Source organism: Scyliorhinus torazame, chromosome 27 (assembly GCF_047496885.1).
Source record: "Scyliorhinus torazame isolate Kashiwa2021f chromosome 27, sScyTor2.1, whole genome shotgun sequence".
In the NCBI taxonomy this organism is placed as follows: Eukaryota; Metazoa; Chordata; class Chondrichthyes; order Carcharhiniformes; family Scyliorhinidae; genus Scyliorhinus; species Scyliorhinus torazame.
This window is the reverse complement of record NC_092733.1, coordinates 21,557,517-21,578,734: the sequence shown is the minus strand read 5'-3', so window position 1 is coordinate 21,578,734 and position 21,218 is coordinate 21,557,517.

Below are 21,218 nucleotides of genomic sequence, written 5' to 3'. Positions count from 1 at the left end.
TATACACCGCTGCCACTGTACTCCGGTGATGGAGTGACTTTTTAAGGTATAAATGGGGTGAAGGTTGAGTGGGTTGCTTTACCTTGCGTGGTGTCATTGGAGCTGAGTGTTGTTGGAGCTGCAATCACCCAGGCAAGCGGAGAGTACCCCATCTCACTCCTGACTGGTACCTTGTAGATGCTAGACTTAATTTCGGGAGTTGAGGAATTAGGTTACTCACCACAGAATTACCAGTCTGTGATCTGCTACAGACTTGTTCAAACAGGCCAACAAATGACGCCTCTATTCCTCAGGGCAGCCCAGGTAGCAGACTAAGCATTGAGGAACCATTAAAACCATTAGTTTTATGTCGAGACAATCTCTGCCCCTGAACAGCACACAATGAATCTTCAGAAGCTCATTCCACCTGGCTCAAACAATGCCAAATTAGGACTTAGCTTTCGGGATGATTATCGCATCTCCTTGGTAAGCCTCCATGAAAACATTCCTCTGTTAAACAAAGTTTACATTGTTAAGAACAAACGGACCCATCAAGAAGTCAGACTTTCAACATCAAGGCTCCTTTATCTCCCCAGAAACTGTGAAATCCATGTCTGGGATGCTGGTACTTTTCTGTAAACTTCTCTCACTAAAGAATGCCCCTCATTAATTTTACTTTGAAAGGAAGTCAACCATTGCGAATGTTAGGGGTCAGGAGCTCTTATCCTTTGAGATAGGATGACATGCTTGTTCTAAGTGCTGATAAGGGATGTTGGGAGTTTAGAGACACCGCAAAGAGATTCATTTTTACGGGTCTAATACGATTTACATTTCTTCACCCTCACAACCCTCTGTATAGTTCTAAATACAGCCAGCATTTCTCAATGTAACTTTGGCGTTTGACACTCAACCATTCGTAGACGTGCATGTGTGTACACGCCCAGGTTGCTCTGTGTCAGGATGAAATGGACGGTGAGAGGCCCCTATGGCCTCAGCCTGCACCTCCCCACAATGTTCTTGTGAAAAATCAATGTTAACTGCTCAGAAGCTCTATGAATAATCTGGCTCCATGTTTAGAATGTTTACTTTGTTTAATTACTGCTCATTTTTATGGCGGCATGGCGGCGCAGTGTTTAGCACTGCTGCCTCACGGAGCCGAGGACCCGGGTTCGATCCCGGCCCCGGGTCACTGTCCGTGTGCAGTTTGCACATTCTCCCCGTGTCTGCGTGGGTCTCACCCCCCCACAACTCAGAGATGTGCAGGTTAGGTGGATTGGCCACGCTAAGTTGCTCCTTAATTGGAGAAAAATAATTGGGTACTCCAAATTTAAAAAGGAAATGACTGCTAATTTTGACAGTAGAGCACACTGGAGCAGGACAGAGAGGGCTAAGTGTACTTCAGCAGCCTTAAAGCCAACTTTGCACCATGAATGAACGAGAAAGAAGTCTCCCACCTTATGTGTTGCTGATAAGAGGGTTTATATTGAGGTTGTACTCATCTGTGCCAATTCATTTGATGCTAGATCGGCGAGACAAATCAAACTTGTTAGTATTGGGTTTCCTCCAAACATGTGCTCCTGACATAGAAAGAACTAATAAAATTCCGACAGCCAGCGTAGAGAACAGCAAAGAAAACAAATGTGATGGGATCAGCCAGGTATTCTGAAATTTCGATTTTACTAAAACACTAACTAATCACGCAGTGGTAGCACTATTACTTCACAGCGCCAGGGTCCCAGGTTCGATTCCCGTCTGGGGTCACTGTCTGTGAGGAGTCTGCACGTTCTCCCTGTGTCTGCGTGGGTTTCCTCCGGGTGCTCCGGTTTCCTCCCACAAATCTCGAAAGACGTGTTTGTTAGGTGAATTGGACATTCTGAATTCTCCCTCGGTGTACCCGAACAGGCGCCGGAGTGTGGCGACTAGGGGCTTTTCACAGTAACTTCTTTGAAGTGTTAATGTAAGCATACTTGTGATTCTAATAAAGATTATTATTATTAAATTTAAAACTCCCCTTTCTACGGCACCAGTGATCAATTTTTGAAAATCAGCCAGCTCATCCACAGTTTGAATTGATTTGATGTTCAATGATGTTCAATGATTTTAGAGTACCCAATTCATTTTTTCCAATTAAGGGACAATTTAGTGTGGCCAATCCACCTAGCCTGCACATCTTTGGGTTGTGGGGGCGAAACCCACGCAGACACGGGGAGAATGTACAAACTCCACACGGACAGTGACCCGGAGCCGGGATTGAACCTGGGACCTCGGCGCCGTGAGGCTACAGTGCTACCACTGCGCCACCGTGCTGTCCATCTTCTACAGGTTCTACAGAACGGGCTGGATCCGACCAGTTTGAAAACAGATTGTACACAGTCTGCTGAAGAAATGGCTTATTAGTATTTCACAGTAACTTCATTTGAAGCCTACTTGTGGCAATAAGCGATTTTCATTTCATTAAGATGAATGGTCCATTCTCAGTCTTGTTCCTTATATATGCATTAGTTGGTCTATATTTAAACCTGAAGGATCTGGAGGTGATTTGGGAAGGTATAATCAGGGAAATATCTGAACCTTGAGATCAAGTAGTGAGATAGAGGGATGTGCCAGATCTTCAGACCCCGCTGAAGTTGGGAATGGAGGCAGGTGAGGATCCAAAGTACCGGAGCTGAGGGCAGCGTGGTGGCGCAGTGGTTAGCACAGCTGCCTCATGGCGCCGAGGTCCCAGGTTCGATCCCGGCTCACTGTCCGTGTGGAGTTTGCGCATTCTCCCCGTGTTGGCGTGGGTTTCGCCCCCACATCCCAAAGATGTGCAGGGTAGGTGGATTGACCACGCTAAATTGCCCCTTAATTGGAAAAAGTAAATTGGGTACTCTAAGTTTTTTTTTTAAAGTGCTGGAGCTGGCCGGCATGCCGATTTCCTCAACCCTTCCTGCCAGGGACGGGTTTGGGACCGTCAGTGCTGCTTTCTCTAAATCTTAATTCCATTTTCAGGAAAGTAGGTGCGAAGGAAGGCACCATCATGTTGATTCTCCCTGGACTGCAGCTGGGAAGATCTGGCAGGAACAGACTTACCGGCCCCGCTGTGGCATGTTTTCCAACGGTTCGCCATTGGCCTCCGGTGAGATTTTCCAGTCCCGCCGATGTCTCAGGCATTTTGTGTGGCTCGCCAATCCCGCAACAGGAGGGTCGCCAACCAGTGGAAAGGACCAGAAAATCCCAAAGTTTCCGGCCCAATATAACTTCTTCTGAAGCAGTACCAGCGCTGAACGGCGCCCAGCTAAGGTCTTCTTGGTGAGGCAAGTCGATCCAGGGAGTCGGTTCGGTCTGGTGTCAGCAGAGTTAAGTGAGCTTTTAAACTTTTTTAAAAAGCAAGCTGCTTTTCAGGCATAGTGTGGCCGGTGTTTCGTGCCCATAGTCATTTTTTGGGACAATCGTGCCCATTGTCTCTCTTTTATACACACACACACAATTCCTTGATCAAAATCGTAAAGTTATTAATATGATGAATTATGAGAATCTGCTAATTTGCTGGGGGAATGCGGACTGGATGTTCCCATGGGCTTTAGGACCCCAATGTGTAGAACTAAATGGGGGTCTCTGAGCGCACACTTGCTAGGAGCCAGATTGAAAGATCTATTTTTGTAGATCAAGCAGCTTCCCATTGGCCTACCTCCACAGTCACTGTCCCAGATTACAGCGGACTCCCGATGCTGGCAGAACAATCGAAGTGTGGGGGGGGGGGGGGGGTCCTTAAAATGGAGGCCCCCTCAGAGGGGTAAAAATAATCCGATGTTGTAGAGGGAGAAGGCCTTTCAGATTGGCAGGGAACCCCCTCTATCGTTGGGGGCACGTGGGGTGCCTTTCCTGCACCGAGGCCCTCCCATTGGGTGTTGGAGCCTCGGGCTCCAATGAGCCACTCCCCGGACTGCCATAGGGCGTCTGTCTACCTTGCCCTTTCGGAATGGGGGAAGGAGCCTTCCACCACCAGTAAAATGGAGCTGGAGCCTGTAATGATATGTCGACAGACATGTAACTAAAGAGTTAATCACAACATTAACCTATGGCACTACCACTAGAGGGCACCACAAAATCCCACTATATATACTAGCTCCCAGAGGATCTTGGTCTCTTTCCACACAGAAGTAGCTAGACAGCTGTAGTGGAGTATGGATAGATCACATCTTAGATAACACGTGTAGTTCAGATACAGTTTATGTAGTTACATTTCATTACTTTATTTCTAGAGATAGTTCAGTAGAGTGTCAAACTCATTTATTAGTTTTATCGTTACTTAATAAATTTGTTGGCTTTACATCAAAAACTCGTGTATTCTTCAGGATCATCAGCAACCAGTAACAGCGTATATTACTTCAACCCAGTAATATAACAGAGCCGCCATTGGGGCCTTAACTATTTAAAATGCCCGCGTGCCCGCCTCAAGTGCAGTGAGCAGGCAGTCTACTTCCCAAGCCGCACTCCGGTGACGGGAATGCTTCAGGGAGTAACCCTGAACTGGCTCCAGCTATTTTCCTGGTTTCCCTCTCCCACTCCCAGCAAAAGGGAGAAGAGAAGATTCAGCCCCGTGTGGCGTCTCTGGGGATGGGTGGGGACAGTTATTCACCTGGCTATTCACTGGCAGAGCAGACATTACAGCAACACTACACTGTTACTAATTGCGAGAGAGATCCAAGATTTTATTGCTGATTTACGTAAACATTCAATATTATCTGTAGCAACCAGCAAGCCTTAATGATATCGTAAGGAGTGAGTTGTAAGATACTCGGTCGTGCCATGAAGGACCACTCGGGTACTGTTATTGGTGTGAAATCCTGGAGTATGCTTTAGATTGAGATTGACGTATCTGTCAGTTTGTTGTGACAACGGCCAGAGGAGGTTTTGCTGTTGACGCAATGAAGGTGAAATCAGAAGAATCCATCGGTTAAACAAAATCGCTCCAATCATTCAGAGATTGCTGCTGAAGTTGGCACTGTCTGCCAGGGCAAATCCCTAATTTCATGGAATTTACAGTGCAGAAGGAGGCCATTCGGCCCATCGAGTCTGCACCGGCTCTTGGAAAGAGCACCCTACCCAAGGTCCACACCTCCACCCTATCCCCATAACCCAGTAACCCCACTCAACACTAAGGGCAATTTTGGACACTAAGGGCAATTTAGCACGGCCAGTCCACCTAACCTGCACATCTTTGGACTGTGGGAGGAAACCGGAGCACCCGGAGGAAACCTGCGCACACGCGGGGAGGATGTGCAGACTCCGCACAGACAGTGACCCAAGCCGGGAATCGAACCTGGGACCCTGGAGCTGTGAAGCAACTGTGCTACCCACAGTGCTACCGTGCTGCCCTGGCTCACCTATTCCTTCATATTATCCTTCTTTATCCCAGAGAGATGCTTGGAAGCGTATTTCCATTCTTTTTTTTTAAATTTAGCGCACCCAATTTTTTTTTTCCAATTAAGGGGCAATTTAGCGTGGCCGATCCACCTAACCTGCACATGTTTTTGGGTTGTGGGGGTGAGACCCACACAGACACGGGGAGAATGTGCAAACTCCAAACAGACAGCGACCCAAGGCCGGGATTCTAACCCGGGTCCTCAGCCCCCCAGTCCCAGTGCTAACCAATGCGCCACATGCCGCCCTCACGTATGTGACATTTTTAGTTCAGTATCGTGAAGTAGATTTAATTCGAGTTAATAAAAAGGTTTAATTTTCTCCCTTGCCTTCCTTCTCCCAAAGACTCTGATTTATGAGGTAGGGTATAACGTTCCCAAAGGAGTTGAATCACAGGCATTACCTCTCCCAAAGATGCTGGCCCGTGTTCAAGATGTATCAGCCAAATATGGTGGCTCTTTCGTTGGGGGGTGGGTCCTAAAGGAGAAAGGAGGGTGGGAACTTCCAGCCCTTCCCAGGGTGGGAATTTCCGTTCCTGCCAAAGTCAATGGAGTTTTGATTGGTTCACCACATTTTACCCCCCAAATCCAACCCCCCCCACCCCACCCACTCTAGCCCCACCACTGCGACAGAGGCATTAAATTCCACCCAGAGTGCTAGTCTTTAGAGTTGCCTTGACCTGCTCCACCAGGCAGGCCTGTCCCCCACTGTGCCCCCTCATTCACGCCATCATGTTAAAACTGCAGATGGGTCCAAGAAGGAACAGTTCAGCATCAAGCACAGTAAGAACTTAGTCCTGTGGTGCAGTGGGTTAGCATCCCTGCCTCTGACCCCAGGACTTGACGACCAAGGAACGCGGTCCATAACTCGGCAACACAGGTTAAATGTGTCAACCTGCAAATCCTCCCAAACATGCCAGTGGCTGGCAGGAAGAGCGGGAGAGTCTCGTGGTCATCCACGCATTGATGTGAAGTGGTGCCCCTCAAGCTATAAGCCCTGGTGACAGACTAGCAATCTGTTCTGGGAATTACTAGCTATGGATCAGAAAAAAAAATCTGCCTTAATGGACACTATGTGTGAGAAGAGAATTGGAATTAGACAAGAATAACTTAAGGAGGGAAATTAGGAAATTAATGTTTATTGCTTATTTCTACTTTCTAATTTGAACAGAGACATATTGGGGGGATTCTCCGGGAATTGGCGGGGCGGGTGGAAACGGCGCAGTGGAGTGGCGGGAACCACTCCGGCATCGGGCCGCCCCAAAGGGGTGGAATCCTCCGCACCTTCAGGGACTCGGACGGCGCCGGAGCGGTTTGCGTCCCTCCGACCGGCGTGGAAGGCCTTTGGCTAAAACTGGTGAAAGGCCAATTTAGGATAGATGTCCGGAAGAACATTCAAGGGAGCAACACTGATTGGACACTAAAACAGAGAACACTGGGCAGCACAGGGCGTAGTGGTTAGCACTGCTGCTTGACGGCGCCGAGGTCCCAGGTTCGATCCCGGCTCTGAGTCACTGTCTGTGTGGAGTTTGCACATTCTCCCTGTGTTGGCGTGGGTTTCGCCCCTACAACCAAAGCTGTGCAGGGTAGGTGGATTGGCTCACGCTAAATTGCCCCTTAATTGGAAAAATGAATTGGGGACTCTAAATTTTTTTAAAACAGAGAACACTGGACAATCACAGCAGGCCTGACAGCATCTGTGGAGGGAGAAGGGAGCTATCGTTTTGAATCTGAATGACGCTTTACAGGTGGGTAAGGAGAGGCAAACATATTAGATTTATTCAAGATTCAATTGAAAGGTGTGATCCAGTGGGATGATAATTTTGCTCCTGAAGTGATGAGCTAAAACAGACCAAATAATCTCCTTCATTCCTACGCACATTGTACAAAAGACTAAAGGTGGCTCTAGGCCTCACAGTGGGGAGAGGGGCAAAGGTTTTGAGGGAATGGCTGAAGCAATAACCATGCTGCGGCAAGCTCCAAATGATCCACGCTGAGGTAAAGCTACGTCAGAATAACTCCTCGTGTATATCAGGTCAGCTATATAGTCGAAGTTTTCATCTTGTCAGTGTGAGAACCTCTGTGCAAACACAGCGTTAAGTGGCGGTGGGTAGGGAACTGTTCAGAGGTGCCAAGCCAGAAAACAGCCATGTAAAATACCATCGGGCACCTCAACATGCGATGGTTAGCTATTGGCAGGAAAGCCAAAACAACAACGTGGCTTGGGACTTACGTTGAGTTGGTTAAGTGACTGGTATAATTTTGGCAGAAAAGTTAGTGTTTTGCTTGTTCACAGTGTACACAGCAAAAGGGTAATTAAGGAAGTATGAATGTTGATATGCAACGACGGGACACGTGGGCCATGTACTACTGGCACTGAAAACCTGTGTTGGGTGTCACGTCAGTATGTGGCCTGCGATTCTATCTGTGAACCCAGCTCCTCCATGAACTGCATCTCCATATAAGTGCAGCTTTCCAAGTTCTTACACGATGTAAGTGTGTGCGTGCGGGAGTTTAGAGTATAAGCAGAGGCGCGAGAGTAAATATTCTATTCATGCAGAGCTACAGGGATTGAGCAAGCAGGCCGTAGGCATGTTGAGCGGCCAAGCCTTTCTGCCTGTGATACTCTGGCTGGTCACATTTCATTCGAGTACTATGCACTCTTTGGGGTCAGCGAATGCCTGCGAAGATATTTTAATGAATTCCTGAAGTAATTTCCTGTCTTCCATTTAGCATTTAAATTCAGAGCCTATTTTGAATGAGCTGAGGAGAAACCCCATGAAGCCTTTCATAGGAGCAGCCTCTGTTATTTTGTTAGAATCTTTATAATATAGGTTTGTTATTGTGCTGTTTATATTCGTGTTTTTCAGTGTTTTGGAAATTTATATTAATAACACGTACTCTGGAATTATTTTTGAGGGACAATTTTTATTTCCTCATTGGAATTAAGTTTTGGTTCTAAACATCCCGAATCAATATGCTGTTGTTACCTCTAGACTCAATTATACCAATGCTCTCCTGGACAGCCTCCCGATTTGCACCTTCTGCAAACTTAAGCTCATCCGAAACTCCTGGAGCCTAACTCACACATATTCACTTATCACTCTCCTACACTGAATCACAGTCTGTCAGCGCCGCCATTTTAAAATTCTCATCCTCGTTTCCCAAACCCTCCGTGGCCTCACCCCACCCCCGCATCTCTGAAACCCCCTCCACCCGAGAAACCTTTGAGATTTCTGTGTTTCTCAAACCCCGTGCGCATCCCCTTCAGCTGCCTGGGCCCTAAGCTAGAGGGTCCTCTCCACGTCTCTCTCTTCCCTTAGCGGCTCCGTAATACCTCCTTCTGTGAATAAACCTCTGACTGCCTGTCCTAATATCTCTCTGCATGTCTCGGAATCAAATATCACTTGATAATGTTCCTATAAAGCGCCTTGGGACGCTTTACTGTGTTGAAGGCACTATATAAATGCAAGTTGTTCTCGTTGTATGGTTCATTATTGCTCACCAAGTCATCAGGCTGCAGGTGAGACCCCACAAGGGCTTGGCAGTGAATGGAAAAGAGGCCATGCAAAAGAATGAACTTTCACTGGAGCGTAAGGAATCTCAAAGCATCAAGTTGCAGAATCCTGCGGAATACAGTTAAGGTAAGGTCGAAGATGAGGTTTTGTTAAAATTCACCGCAAATACATTATTTCAAACAACTCAAAATCTGCATCCATCAACATCGGAACTACACCTGCCACCCACCAACCATCACTGTCGATTTTGGCAGTGACCAAATACAACTGCTTTTAACAGTTCAAATTGACGAAGGGGCTTCTACGCAGGAGCCTGGCATTATCAATGCCAATCAAAGGGGTATTATCCCCCTCGACCTTGCGGCTGCAATGTAATTTCAGCCTAGTATTTGACATGGGACCTGGCAGTGATGGCAGGCTGCACTTTCAAGCCTAATATCAACAATATGCCTGCTCCTCTACAAGGCCTAAAGTATTTGCGGTTGTATAATCACACAAATGTAAGAAATTGTGATATGTTAAACTTTATATTTAGTTGTAGTAATGTTATTAAAAACCCTGAATCAAATACATGCAGTACGTATACTAAAGCAGGATTAAGGGGTCATAAAAGGTGAGGTCATCATTGATTGTAACCATTCACTTGTTTACAGAGAGATGGCTAATGGAATGTCGTTATGTTTTTGGAGGTTCCCGAGGGTGTAGATAATTTATGAGGGTTTAGTCCTAGTTAAGCAAGCCATGGGTCATCTTTTTTTAAATAAATTTAGTGTACCCAATTAATTTTTCCAATTAAGGGGCAATTTAGCGTGGCCAATTCACCTAACCTGCACATCTTTGGGTTGTGGAGGCAAAACCCACGCAAACACGGGGAGAATGTGCAAACTCCCCACGGACGGTGTCCCAAGGCCAGGATTCGAACCCAGGTCCTGAGGACCTGGTGCTAACCACTGAGCCACATGTTGCCCTGCCATGGGTCATCTTAATGGGATATAGATGATATAATTAATGGGAGGAGCCAGGTCTATCTCTAGTTTTGGCAGTAATGCCATAGGATTTGAGTCTGACAAGACAGAAGGATTGTTCCTGAAAGGATCGCTCTCCAATGGCAAGCAACCAACATTGCTAACTTCATTTATGGGTGAAATTGTGAGACTAGCTAAGATGAAAAAGGAAGCATGCATAAGATCTAGGCGACTTAAATCTGATGAAGCTTTGGAGGAATATCAGGAAAGTAGGACAAATCTCAAACGCGCAATAAAGAGGGCTAAAAGGGGTCATGAAATATCTTTGGCTAACAGGGTTAAGGAAAATCCCAAAGTCTTTTATTCGTATATAAGGAGCAAGAGGGTAACTAGAGAAAGGATTGGCCCACTCAAAAAGACAAAAGAGGGAATTTATATGCGGAGTCAGAGGAAATGGGTGAGATTCTTAATGAGTACTTTGCATCGGTATTCACCAAGGAGAGGGACATGACGGATGTTGAGGCTAAGGATGGATGTTTAAATACTCTAGGTCAAATCGGCATAAGGAAGGGGGAAGTTCTGGGTATTCTAAAAGGCATTAAGGTGGACAAGTCCCCAGGTCCGGATGGGATCTATCCCAGGTTACTGAGGGAAGCGAGGGACGAAATAGCTGGGGCCTTAACAGATATCTTTGCAGCATACTTGAGCACGGGTGAGGTCCCGGAGGACTGGAGAATTGCTAATGTTGTCCCTTTGTTTAAGAAGGGTAGCAGGGATAATCCAGGGAATTATAGACCTGTGAGCTTGACGTCAGTGGTAGGCAAACTGTTGGAGAAGATACTGAGGGATAGGATCTATTCACATTTGGAAGAAAATAGACTTATCATTGATAGGCAGCATGGTTTTGTGCAGGGAAGGTCATGTCTTACAAACCTAATAGAATTATTTGAGGAAGTGACAAGTTAATTGATGAGGGAAGGGTTGTAGATGTCATATACATGGACTTCAGTAAGGCGTTTGATAAAGTTTCCCATGGCAGGTTGATGGAAAAAGTGAAGTCGTATGGGGTTCAGGGTGTACTAGCTAGATGGATAAAGAACTGGCTGGGCAACAGGAGACAGAGAGTAGTGGTGGAAGGGAGTGTCTCAAAATGGAGAAAGGTGATTAGTGGTGTTCCACAGGGATCCGTGCTCGGACCACTGTTGTTTGTGATATACATAAATGATCTGGACGAAGGTATAGGTGGTCTGATTAGCAAGTTTGCAGATGATACTAAGATTGGTGGAGTTGCAGATAGCGAGGAGGACTGTCAGGGAATACAGCAAAATATAAATAGATTGGAGAGTTGGGCAGAGAAATGGCAGATGGAGTTCAATCCAGGCAAATGCGAGGTGATGCATTTTGGAAGATCTAATTCAAGAGCGGACTATACGGTCAATGGAAGAGTCCTGGGGAAAATTGATGTACAGAGAGATCTGGGAGTTCAGGTCCATTGTACCCTGAAGGTGGCAACGCAGGTCGATAGAGTGGTCAAGAAGGCATACAGCATGCTTGCCTTCATCGGACGGGGTATTGAGTACAAGAGTCGGCAGGTCATGTTACAGTTGTATAGGACTTTGGTTAGGCCACATTTGGAATACTGCGTGCAGTTCTGGTCGCCACATTACCAGAAGGATGTGGATGCTTTAGAGAGGGTGCAGAGGAGATTCACCAGGATGTTGCCTGGTATGGAGGGTGCTAGCTATGAAGAAAGGTTGAGTAGATTAGGATTGTTTTCGTTGGAAAGACGGAGGTTGAGGAGGGACCTGATTGAGGTCTACAAAATTATGAGAGGTATGGACAGGGTGGATAGCAACAAGCTTTTTCCAAGAGTGGGGGTGTCAATTACAAGGGGTCACGATTTCAAGGTGAGAGGGGGAAAGTTTAAGGGAGATGTGCGGGGAAAGTTTTTTACGCAGAGGGTGGTGGGTGCCTGGAACGCTTTGCCAGCGGAGGTGGTAGAGGCAGGCACAATAGCATCATTTAAGATGCATCTAGACAGATATATGAACGGGCGGGGAACAGAGGGAAGTAGATCCTTGGAAAATAGGTGACAGGATTAGATAAAGGATCTGGATCGGCGCAGGCTGGGAGGGCCGAAGGGCCTGTTCCTGTGCTGTAATTTTCTTTGTTCTTTGGCACTGCCAAGGTGCCAGGGTGGCACTGTCAGGCTGGCAGGGACACTGCCAGGGTTCCAGACTGGCAGTGCCAAGGTGCCGGGTTTCCAATGCTAGGGGCCGGGCCTGGCGATCCTTGCCCATAAGAGATGGGTTGAGGGGGTTTCAAGGGCCCCAAAAGAGGTAAGTTGGGTGAGGTCGGGGGGCCTGGAGGCTACAGCTGGAGCTGAGGATGGTCAAAAGGTCGGGGTTGCCTTTAAAAATGGCTCCCAATCTGCGAGTAGTCTCCAGTGGAAGAAATGAGCAAAGTACCGCCTCAACGGGGAGTTCCGCGCTGCGGCCAAAAAACAGCACAGTTCCGTTGAATAGCGGGGTCTTTCTCGGCGCTGCCACGCTGAGAAGCACCCCGTTAAACGTGCCATTAACTCAAGTCCATTGAATCGTGCCCATGCACAGGCTGTATAGCATATATATCATTTTGCAATTTTAACATATGCAAAATCAATGGGATTTCCACGTCCTTCATTGAAAATGATTCCCTAAACCCATCCTTTTTCTTGTCTTTTGACAGATCACATCTGCCATTCACTCCATTCAATACCTCCTTTTCAACACCATGAATTGAGGGCGTATTCTTCATGCCCGAGCAAGTCTCTGAGCACTTCACAGAGCGGCAAAGTGTATGTTCATGACACAAACATTCCTGTCACATTTTCCTCACAAATCTAGTACTCGGCTGGATTCCATCATCTTTTTAAAGGAGAATCCAGGAAAGTGAAGGTTGTCCACACGTTCACTTCCCATCCTTTTCAGATCTCACAGGAGCTCGCACGTGCCCAGTGGCAGATTGATAACGAATGTGCGAATTGTCAGAGGTTAGGGTGCATTTGCACAGTGGAAGTGTGTACGGGGAGCTATTTTATATGGCTTTATAAGAAAAAATGGCTTTAAAAAGTGGATTAATGCTATAGTGAGGTGTGCATTCCATTTTTGGTGCGTTTAGGTTCCAAGTTCAGAATATTAAGACTCTCAGCCAATCTGATTTCCATCAAAGTGATGCTTGAACAATGTCATCAGAACCCTGTAAGAGTGCTCGATTCCTGATAACTAGATGTTGGAGGATAGAACTGGAACCAATCTTTACGCAGTTCTATAAACACTGATGCACAGCAGCAGCTGTGTGCACCATCTACAGGATGTACTGTAGGAACTCACTAAGGCTCCTTGGGCAACATCTTCCAAAACCATGACCACTGCCGTCTAGACAGACAAAGGCAGCAGGCACATGGGAACACCACCACCTGGAGGTTCCCCTCCAAGCCGCCCGCTATCCTAACTCGGCAATATGTTACCGTTTCTTCACTGTCACTGGATCAAAATCCTGGAACTTCCTAACAGCACTGTGGGTGTACCTACATCTCAGGGATTGTAGCAGTTCAACAAGGCAGCTCACCACCACCTTCCTCAGGGGCAACGAGGGATGGGCAATAAATACCAGCCTAGCCAGCGATACGCACATCCCAAAAATTAATTTTAAAACTTTCGGAGATAACATTACAAACATATCTCCTAACCCATTGGCCACAGTCTCGTACATGTCCAAGTTAATCCCCGGGTACTGCCCCCCATTGCATACAATTAAATGTGATTAAAAATTGAACACTATTTTGAACTGCGCTTATATTTAGTGACCCACCTTGGGGCAACTCAGTGGCGCAGTGGTTAGCTGCCTCACGACGCCATGGACCCAGTTTCGATCCCGGCCCCAGGTCTCTGTCCGTGTGGAGTTTGCACATTTTCCCCGTGTCTGCATGTCTCACATCTGCAACCCAAAGATGTGCAGGGGAGGTGGATTGGCCATGATAAATTGCCCCTTAATTGGGAAAAAACATAGATTTAGTGACCTTTGCAATATATGCATATTTCCCTGAGCAATTCCGTATGCCATTTTAGTGAGATTATAGTTGCTTGGAAACAGGCTAAGGAGGCAGTGGGAGTTAGCAGAGTGCAGGAGGTGTCCTGAAGGACCCGCGACCCTCCGAACAATCAGGTTGAAACATGTGCAATTTGTTCTTCCTAATCTTCACTGCGTAGATAGTGCACAGAGATGATGTAAACCTTTGAAGCAAGGTGAAGGATCTGTTACAAAGGCATTTTTGAACTTTGCATTTCCTGATCTTCTTTTGTGGGATTCATGAAGCAGAGAGAATGGCTGAATGGTCCTGAATATCGCACGCCCTCTCTACCACGTCGTAGTGGCAAAATAGAACTTGAGGAAGAACTTTCCATCAATTTCATCTTTTTGTGCCTTAACCTTCACTCAATGAGATTGGAGGTATTGTAGCGCCCCCGCCTCTGGGCCAGAAGCTTCGGGTTCAAGTCCCCCACCAGGACTTATTGGCCCCGGAAGGAATCTTCATGACGCAGTTATACGGCTGATATTCGGCGTGGGAATCCTTCTGCCACCCCTCCCCCACTGTTCCCCGAAGGTCGAACAAAACGTGTGCGTGGAGATATGCAAAACCTCGGTTGGGGGGGGGTTGAGTATCGCAGATTCACAGTCACCACCTGCCGCCCACAACCAGATTACCAGATCACTGTGTGGCATGTATTATGCGTGCTTATTTTCTTGCTCATGCGTGAAGTAGACATGATAGAGACCAGATAGGGATTTGACATTCCAGACAGTTAGATACTGTTGCTGCTGTGTAAGATCCAATCAGGAGGTTGTTTGTGATATGTGCCGTTCATCAGGGCAGCACACTGCTGAGTTGCAACACTTATTCATATAAGTGCAAGAGTGTTGCCTTGATCATACCTAAAGGTAGAGTTGCGATGTTCGCAGGGTTGACTTTAGGAGGCAGTGGAGGTTCAACAAAAAACAAGGGGCGGATTCTCCTTATCAGCGGCTAAGTGGCGGCTGAAACAAAGAATTTGTGGGCATTTTACAACACCAAAATCGGCACCGATTCCGGGACTGGTGAGGGGCTAGCAGCGGCGCCGGGTGAAACTCCCGGCTCCCGTGCCAAAAATGGTCAGAGAATGGCCGCGGCAACGACCTGCATCGGTCGTGCCATACAGAGACGGCCGTGCGCTGACCCGACCCGCCATCCGCGACCCCACAGGCCACCAATCAGACATCAAGTCAACCTCAGATCATAACGTTGACTCTGGTTAAAACCGGCACTGATGACGTTCGCACCAAGCCAGAGGTTACAACATATACTAAGAAGCAGATGCCTGAGGGTCGCCAACAACCATTCGGAGAACAACGGCCCCCAAAACTGATTGACTGTTGTTAATTGATGGCTCGTGTTATACTGTTTAATGTGTTGGGAAACGTTTGATTTAAAGTTGGAGGAAATGTTGTATTTTTATAGGATTTTCAGTGATTCCAGACCAGCAGCCTAGCGGCTAAACAGGGTCACTTGAAGAGAATGCTTGCATGACGTCATTGGAGTTGATGTCATCGGCCGTTTGTGCAGGTAACTGGGCTCTGTAACATCGAAGCCTGTAGTATTAAAATCTCCTGAATAAAGCTCTTGGGCTGGATTCTCCGTTGCCCGACGTCAATATCATAATCGGCGATCGGGCGGAGAATCCTTTCCGACGCCCAGATCGATATCTTTTGTCTTTGACGGTTTTACTAAGTCGAATGCTGTACATAGGTGATGTTTAATCATTAGCAAAGCCAGAGAAACTTGAGTTGCTGAGCGAACAGTATTCCCGTACATGAGCAGGAATTGACTCCAGCGTTTGGTCAATGGACCTTATTCTCTGGGTACCTTTAACATGCACGTCATTGTTCACACAAAATGTTCTGCTAGTCCGTCCGTAGCAGGATTGTATTATGCGGACCTGATGCATTGTATTCCGTTCTCCTTCAGGAAATTTTTTAACTCTTGAGATATGAACTGCGGCCCATTATCACTCATCAAATGTTCAGGCTAACCGAATCTGCTGAAGATTTCTCTCAATCTCGCAATTGTATTCTCCGATGATGTTGATTTCATGATGACATCTTCTGGCCATTTTGAATGAGCATCGGCTAGAATGAGAAACATGCACCCTTCAAACGGTCCTGCGTAATCTACATGGGGTTTACACAGTAACTTCATTGCAGTCTTAATGTAGGCCCACTTGTGACATGAATAAAGATTATTATTACATGCACCCATTGCCAAGTCTCTTCTGGCCATTCCCACGGATGCAACAGTGCTAACTTTCACGAAAGACGGACACATTCCTGCCTTCTGCTTAATTTCAACATCTAAACTAGGAAATAGCTCCTCGTTAGCTCCCCATTCTCAAAATACCACAGTGGCCTTTGTGTAATTGGTTCAAGATGTGTTTTCTTGATAATGGTGGAATGATTACTCCCATTCCCCAGAGGCGACATTCTGTCTGTAAGGATAACTCAAGTCTTCGGGTGAAATATGGGCATAACTCAGGGTTTACCCCTGAGGTCTTGCCTTGAAGCACCATGCCCATCACCTCCGAGAGTACTGGATCACTTTGGGTGTGCCGCTTCACTTCTCCTGTCGATATAGAAATATTGGGCGGAATTCTCCCACCCCCCCGCCAGGTCGGAGAATCGGCGCCGCGCTGCGCAAATTGCGCCATGCCGCCCCGACGCAATTCTCGGCAATGCGTAGAATCGGCGCCAGCACGGTCGGCGCCGGTCGGGGTATGCGGTGACTTTCCGGCCCGGACCAGCACGGGCCAGCACGTCGATTCTCCAACCCGGATGGGCCGAGCGGCCGTCGACCAAAAGCCGAGTCCCGCCGGCGGCATTCTGACATCCTCTGAGCCGGCGGGACCTCGGCGTTCAAGTGTCCGGGTGCGGCCTGTGGGGGGTGAGGGGGGGGGTCCGACCCCGGGGGGGGGGGGGGCTTCCGTAGTGGCCTGGCCCGCGATCGGGGCCCAGCGATCGACGGGCCGGTCTCTCTGCTCCCCGGCCTCCTTTCCTCCGCACTGGCTCCTGTAGCCCTGCGCCAGTTGGCGCCGGCCCAACTGCGCCTGCGTGGACCCCACGGTGCCGGGATCGGCAGCGGAGGCCGCTCCAGCACCGTCCTAGCCCCCTGTGGGCCGCAGAATGGAGACCATGAACGGGTGCCGACCTCGTCACTTAGCCGCCCGTTGCGAGAATCCGGCCCATGACCTACCTGCTCGAAGTAGAAAATGTTTCCACACTAAATATTGATCGACGAACTATCTGGTCAGGGTAGTTGGGAAAGCCCACCTGCGTCACCATGAAAGCTTGACTGACGATACTTTATATTATACATGTGTGCCGACAACAATAATGCCCAGCTCTGCATACTGCTCGCTGCCAGTGACGGAATCTCGGAATGTGGTCCAAAGAATTGTCAGTAATGGGCGATAATGTGAATTTCCTGCCTCGGAGACGCCATCACTCCGTATTCTCAGCAAACGGTCCCATGGAGCCAATATCCCTGTCACCCCCCCCCCCCCCCCCCCGCCCCGCCAATTTTCTCTATGGAAGGGCCTGCAAATTCTTTTAGCACTATCTTGCTTCCTTTCTCCCAAAACAAGGCAGAATTCGAGCATAGCATGTTTTTCTTTGTGTTTTCCAACATTGCCAGTACGTTTGTTGTTGTAGAGTTATTGCTACTCAAGGCTTTCGAGTTCGTGTCGGGCAGAGCAGATGGCAAGCTTCTCTCCATAGTTATTTTCTTTGAATTTTCCGCAATTTGTTTTGGTTCCTCTGGGTGGCTGCAACCACTGTTGCACTCCCTGCCAGCCAGTTTTAGTGTGGCGATGGTTTTTTTTCATCTCTGTTCCCTTTGAGTGGCTGCATGCGTTGTCCAGCTTCCTCATCGCCAGTATTTTTTTGTATTTTTTTAAAATTCATTTACGCGATGTGGTTAGGCCAGCATTTATTATCCATCCCTAGTTGCCCTTCAGAAGGTGGTGGTAAGCCACCTTCTGGAACCGCTGTGGTCCTTGAGGTGTAGGTACACCCACAGTGCTGTTGGGGAGGGAGTTGCAGGATGTTGCCCCAGCGACAGTGAAGAAACGGCCAATATATTTTGGGCAGCACGGTAGCATAGTTGTTTTCACAATGGCTTCACAGCTCCAGGGTCCCAGGTTCGATTCCCATCTTGGGTCACTGTCTGTGCGGAGTCTGCACGCCCTCCCCGTGTCTGCTTGGGTTTCCTCCGGGTGCTCCGGTTTCCTCCCACAGTCCAAAGATGTGCAGGGGTAGGTGGATTGGCCATGATAAATTGCCCTTAGTGTCCAAAAAAATAAAGTAAGGTGGGGTTACAGGGATAGGAGGAAGTGTGGGGATAGGGTGGGGGTGTGGGCTTAGGTGGGGTGCTCTTTCCAAGGACTGGTGCAGACTCGATGGGCCAAATGGCCTCCTTCTGCACTGTAAATTCTGTGAATTTCCAGGTGGTGACTTGGAGGGGAACCTCCAGGTGGTGACTTGGAGGGGAACCTCCAGGTGGTGACTTGGAGGGGAACCTCCAGGTGGTGGGGTTCCCAGGTATCTGCTGCTCTTGGCCTTCTAGACGGTAGTGGTCTTGGGTTGGGAAGGTGCTAAGGAACCAATGCAGTGCATCTTGTAGATGGTACACATGAGGGCAGCACGGTGGCGCAGTGGTCAGCACTGCTGCCTCATGGCGCCAAGGTCCCAGGTTCCATCCCGGCCCTGGGTCACTGTCCGTGAGAGTTTGCACATTCTCTCAGTGTTTGCGTACGTTTCGCCCCTAGAACCCAAAGGTGTGCAAGGCAGGTGGATTGGCCACGCTACAAATTGCCCCTTAATTGGAAAAAATCAATTGGGTACTCTAAATTTTAAAATAAAGGAGATGGTACACACAGCTGCCACTGTTCATCGGTGGTGGAGAGATTGAATGTCTGTGGAATGGATAGCAATCAACGGGTTGCTTTGTCCTGGATGGTGTCGAGCTTCTTGAGAGTGTTGTTGGAGCTGCACTCATCCAGGCAAGTGGAGAGTATTCCATCACACGACTAACTTGTGCCTTGCAGATGGTGGACAGGCTTTGCAGGATGAGAGGTGCGTTACTCGCTATAAGATTCCTAGCCTTTGACTTGCCCTGGTAGCCACAGTATTAATATGGCTAGTCCAGCTCAGTTTCTGATCAATGGTAACTCCCAGAATATTAATTGTGGGGGATTCAGCGATGGTAATGCCATTGAATGTCAAGGGGCAATGGTTAGATCCTCTCTTGTAGGAGATGGTCATTGCTTGGCACTTTTGTGGTGCAAATGTAACTTGCCACTTGTCAGCCCAAGCCTGGATATTGTCCAGGTCTTGCTGCATTTGGACATGGACTGCTTCATTGTCTGAGGAGTCACGAATGGTGCTGAACATTGTGCAGTCATCCGCAAACATCCCCACTTCTGACCATATGATGGAAGGGAGGTCATTGATGAAGCAGCTGAAGATGGTTGGGCCTAGGATACTACCCTGAGAAACTCCTGCAGTGATGTCCCGGAGCTGAGATGATTGACCTCCAATCCCCGCAACCATCTTTCTTTGTGCCAGATATGACTCCAACCAGCGGAGAGATTTTCCCCTGATTCCCATTAACTCCAGTTTAGCTAGGGCTCCTTGATGCCATACTCAAACGCTGCCTTGATGTCAAGGGCAGTCACTCTCACCTCACCTGTCGTGTCAACAGGATTGACTTTAGGAGGCCGTGGAGTTTCAACAAAAACTAAGAGTTTTATTCAGGGGAAGTAACCAGTACAGGCTGCGATGTTACACTGCCCAGTTACCCACGCTAACATCACGCACACATTTGTTTAAAGTGTCCCGTTCAGCTGCAAGGCTGCTTGTAAGGAATCGCTGAAAATAGACAACAAAAGTGTCTTCCCTCATAAAGGTGTCAGCTCTTGGGGCATAGCATTGGGCCCGATCATTCGGCTGTGCTAATGGATGTTTAAAAGCTTCTAATTTGAACAGTAATTGAGAAACAAAGTTAGTTCCAAACAAATTATATAGCCACAGGCTGTTAGTCAGAATTTTCGGAAACACTTCCACAAATCCGATTTCAATTATGACTTACACATTATAAAGTGCTTTGGGAGGTTACATGTGGTCTATAAGGTGTTATTATTTTCTCTCTCAGATTTGTGGTGCGCTACAGCTGTTGAAGTAAATTATACATCAGTCAGAGTCAAAGCCATCAATTGTTAAATGTTTTCTTAAAGACACAGCTTTTATTTTTCACTGCCTCGATGGCTCAGACTATAAAGGAACTGCCCGATATGGGTCCTGTCCTTGATTTGTGCTCAGTAAGCTGATTAAGTCTGTATGTCAGCAACATTGCCCTGGGTTGCGGAGAGCAAATGTTCCCGGTCGGCAACCAGTTAATGTTGGTGAATTGTTGGGCACGTGTGTGGATGTTGATTGAGATAAGGATCGGCATAATGGCCTGGGATCAAATAGTCGGTCGACTGTCTAGACTTTAGTGATCCAAGCTGGTCAGTTGGGAGAATTGGAACCTATAAAACCTTCAGAAGGTGAGAATAAAATAGGTGTGGACATGGGCAAATTTAAAATGCGCAGGATAAACCTCGTGGAAGTTTGCTGTGAGTGTATCATCGGCTTCTGCCCTGCTCTGGGTTCCACATATCTAATTGGTGGGAGGTCTCCTTGATATCTTGAAGAAAATTGCATTGCAAGTGGATGCTAGAAACGTTTTCTGATATAAAGGATTTGGACTTTATAAAGTTCCACAGGAATGGCTTTTATTTAAGCTTAAAGAAGTATGGATTCAGCGTTAAACCTAGAAATGGAGATAGGTTAATGGGTACTGTTATGGACCCCTGGGCTAGTGCGTGGTTAATTCCAGCCCCACTTGACCCGGAGTCGCAACACAGGTGAAATTAAAGTTACTTAAATATCCAATGTCTTTGGTTTGATCCCGATTTAAGTACAGACACCAGGGGTGGGATTCTCCATCTCGCTGCACCTATTTTCTGGTGCGCCGCGCTCCCACCAGCAGTTGGATTCTCCGATCCGGCAGCCGACCAATGGGGTTTCCCATTGTGGGCACCCCCACGCCGTCGGGAAATCCGCAGCGTGAGTGCGCTGCCGGCGAAGCGGAGAATCCCACCGACGGAGAATCCCGCCCCAGATTTATAAATTATAACACAAATAACCTTTTATTATTTAACAGCAATTGGTATTAAATATGC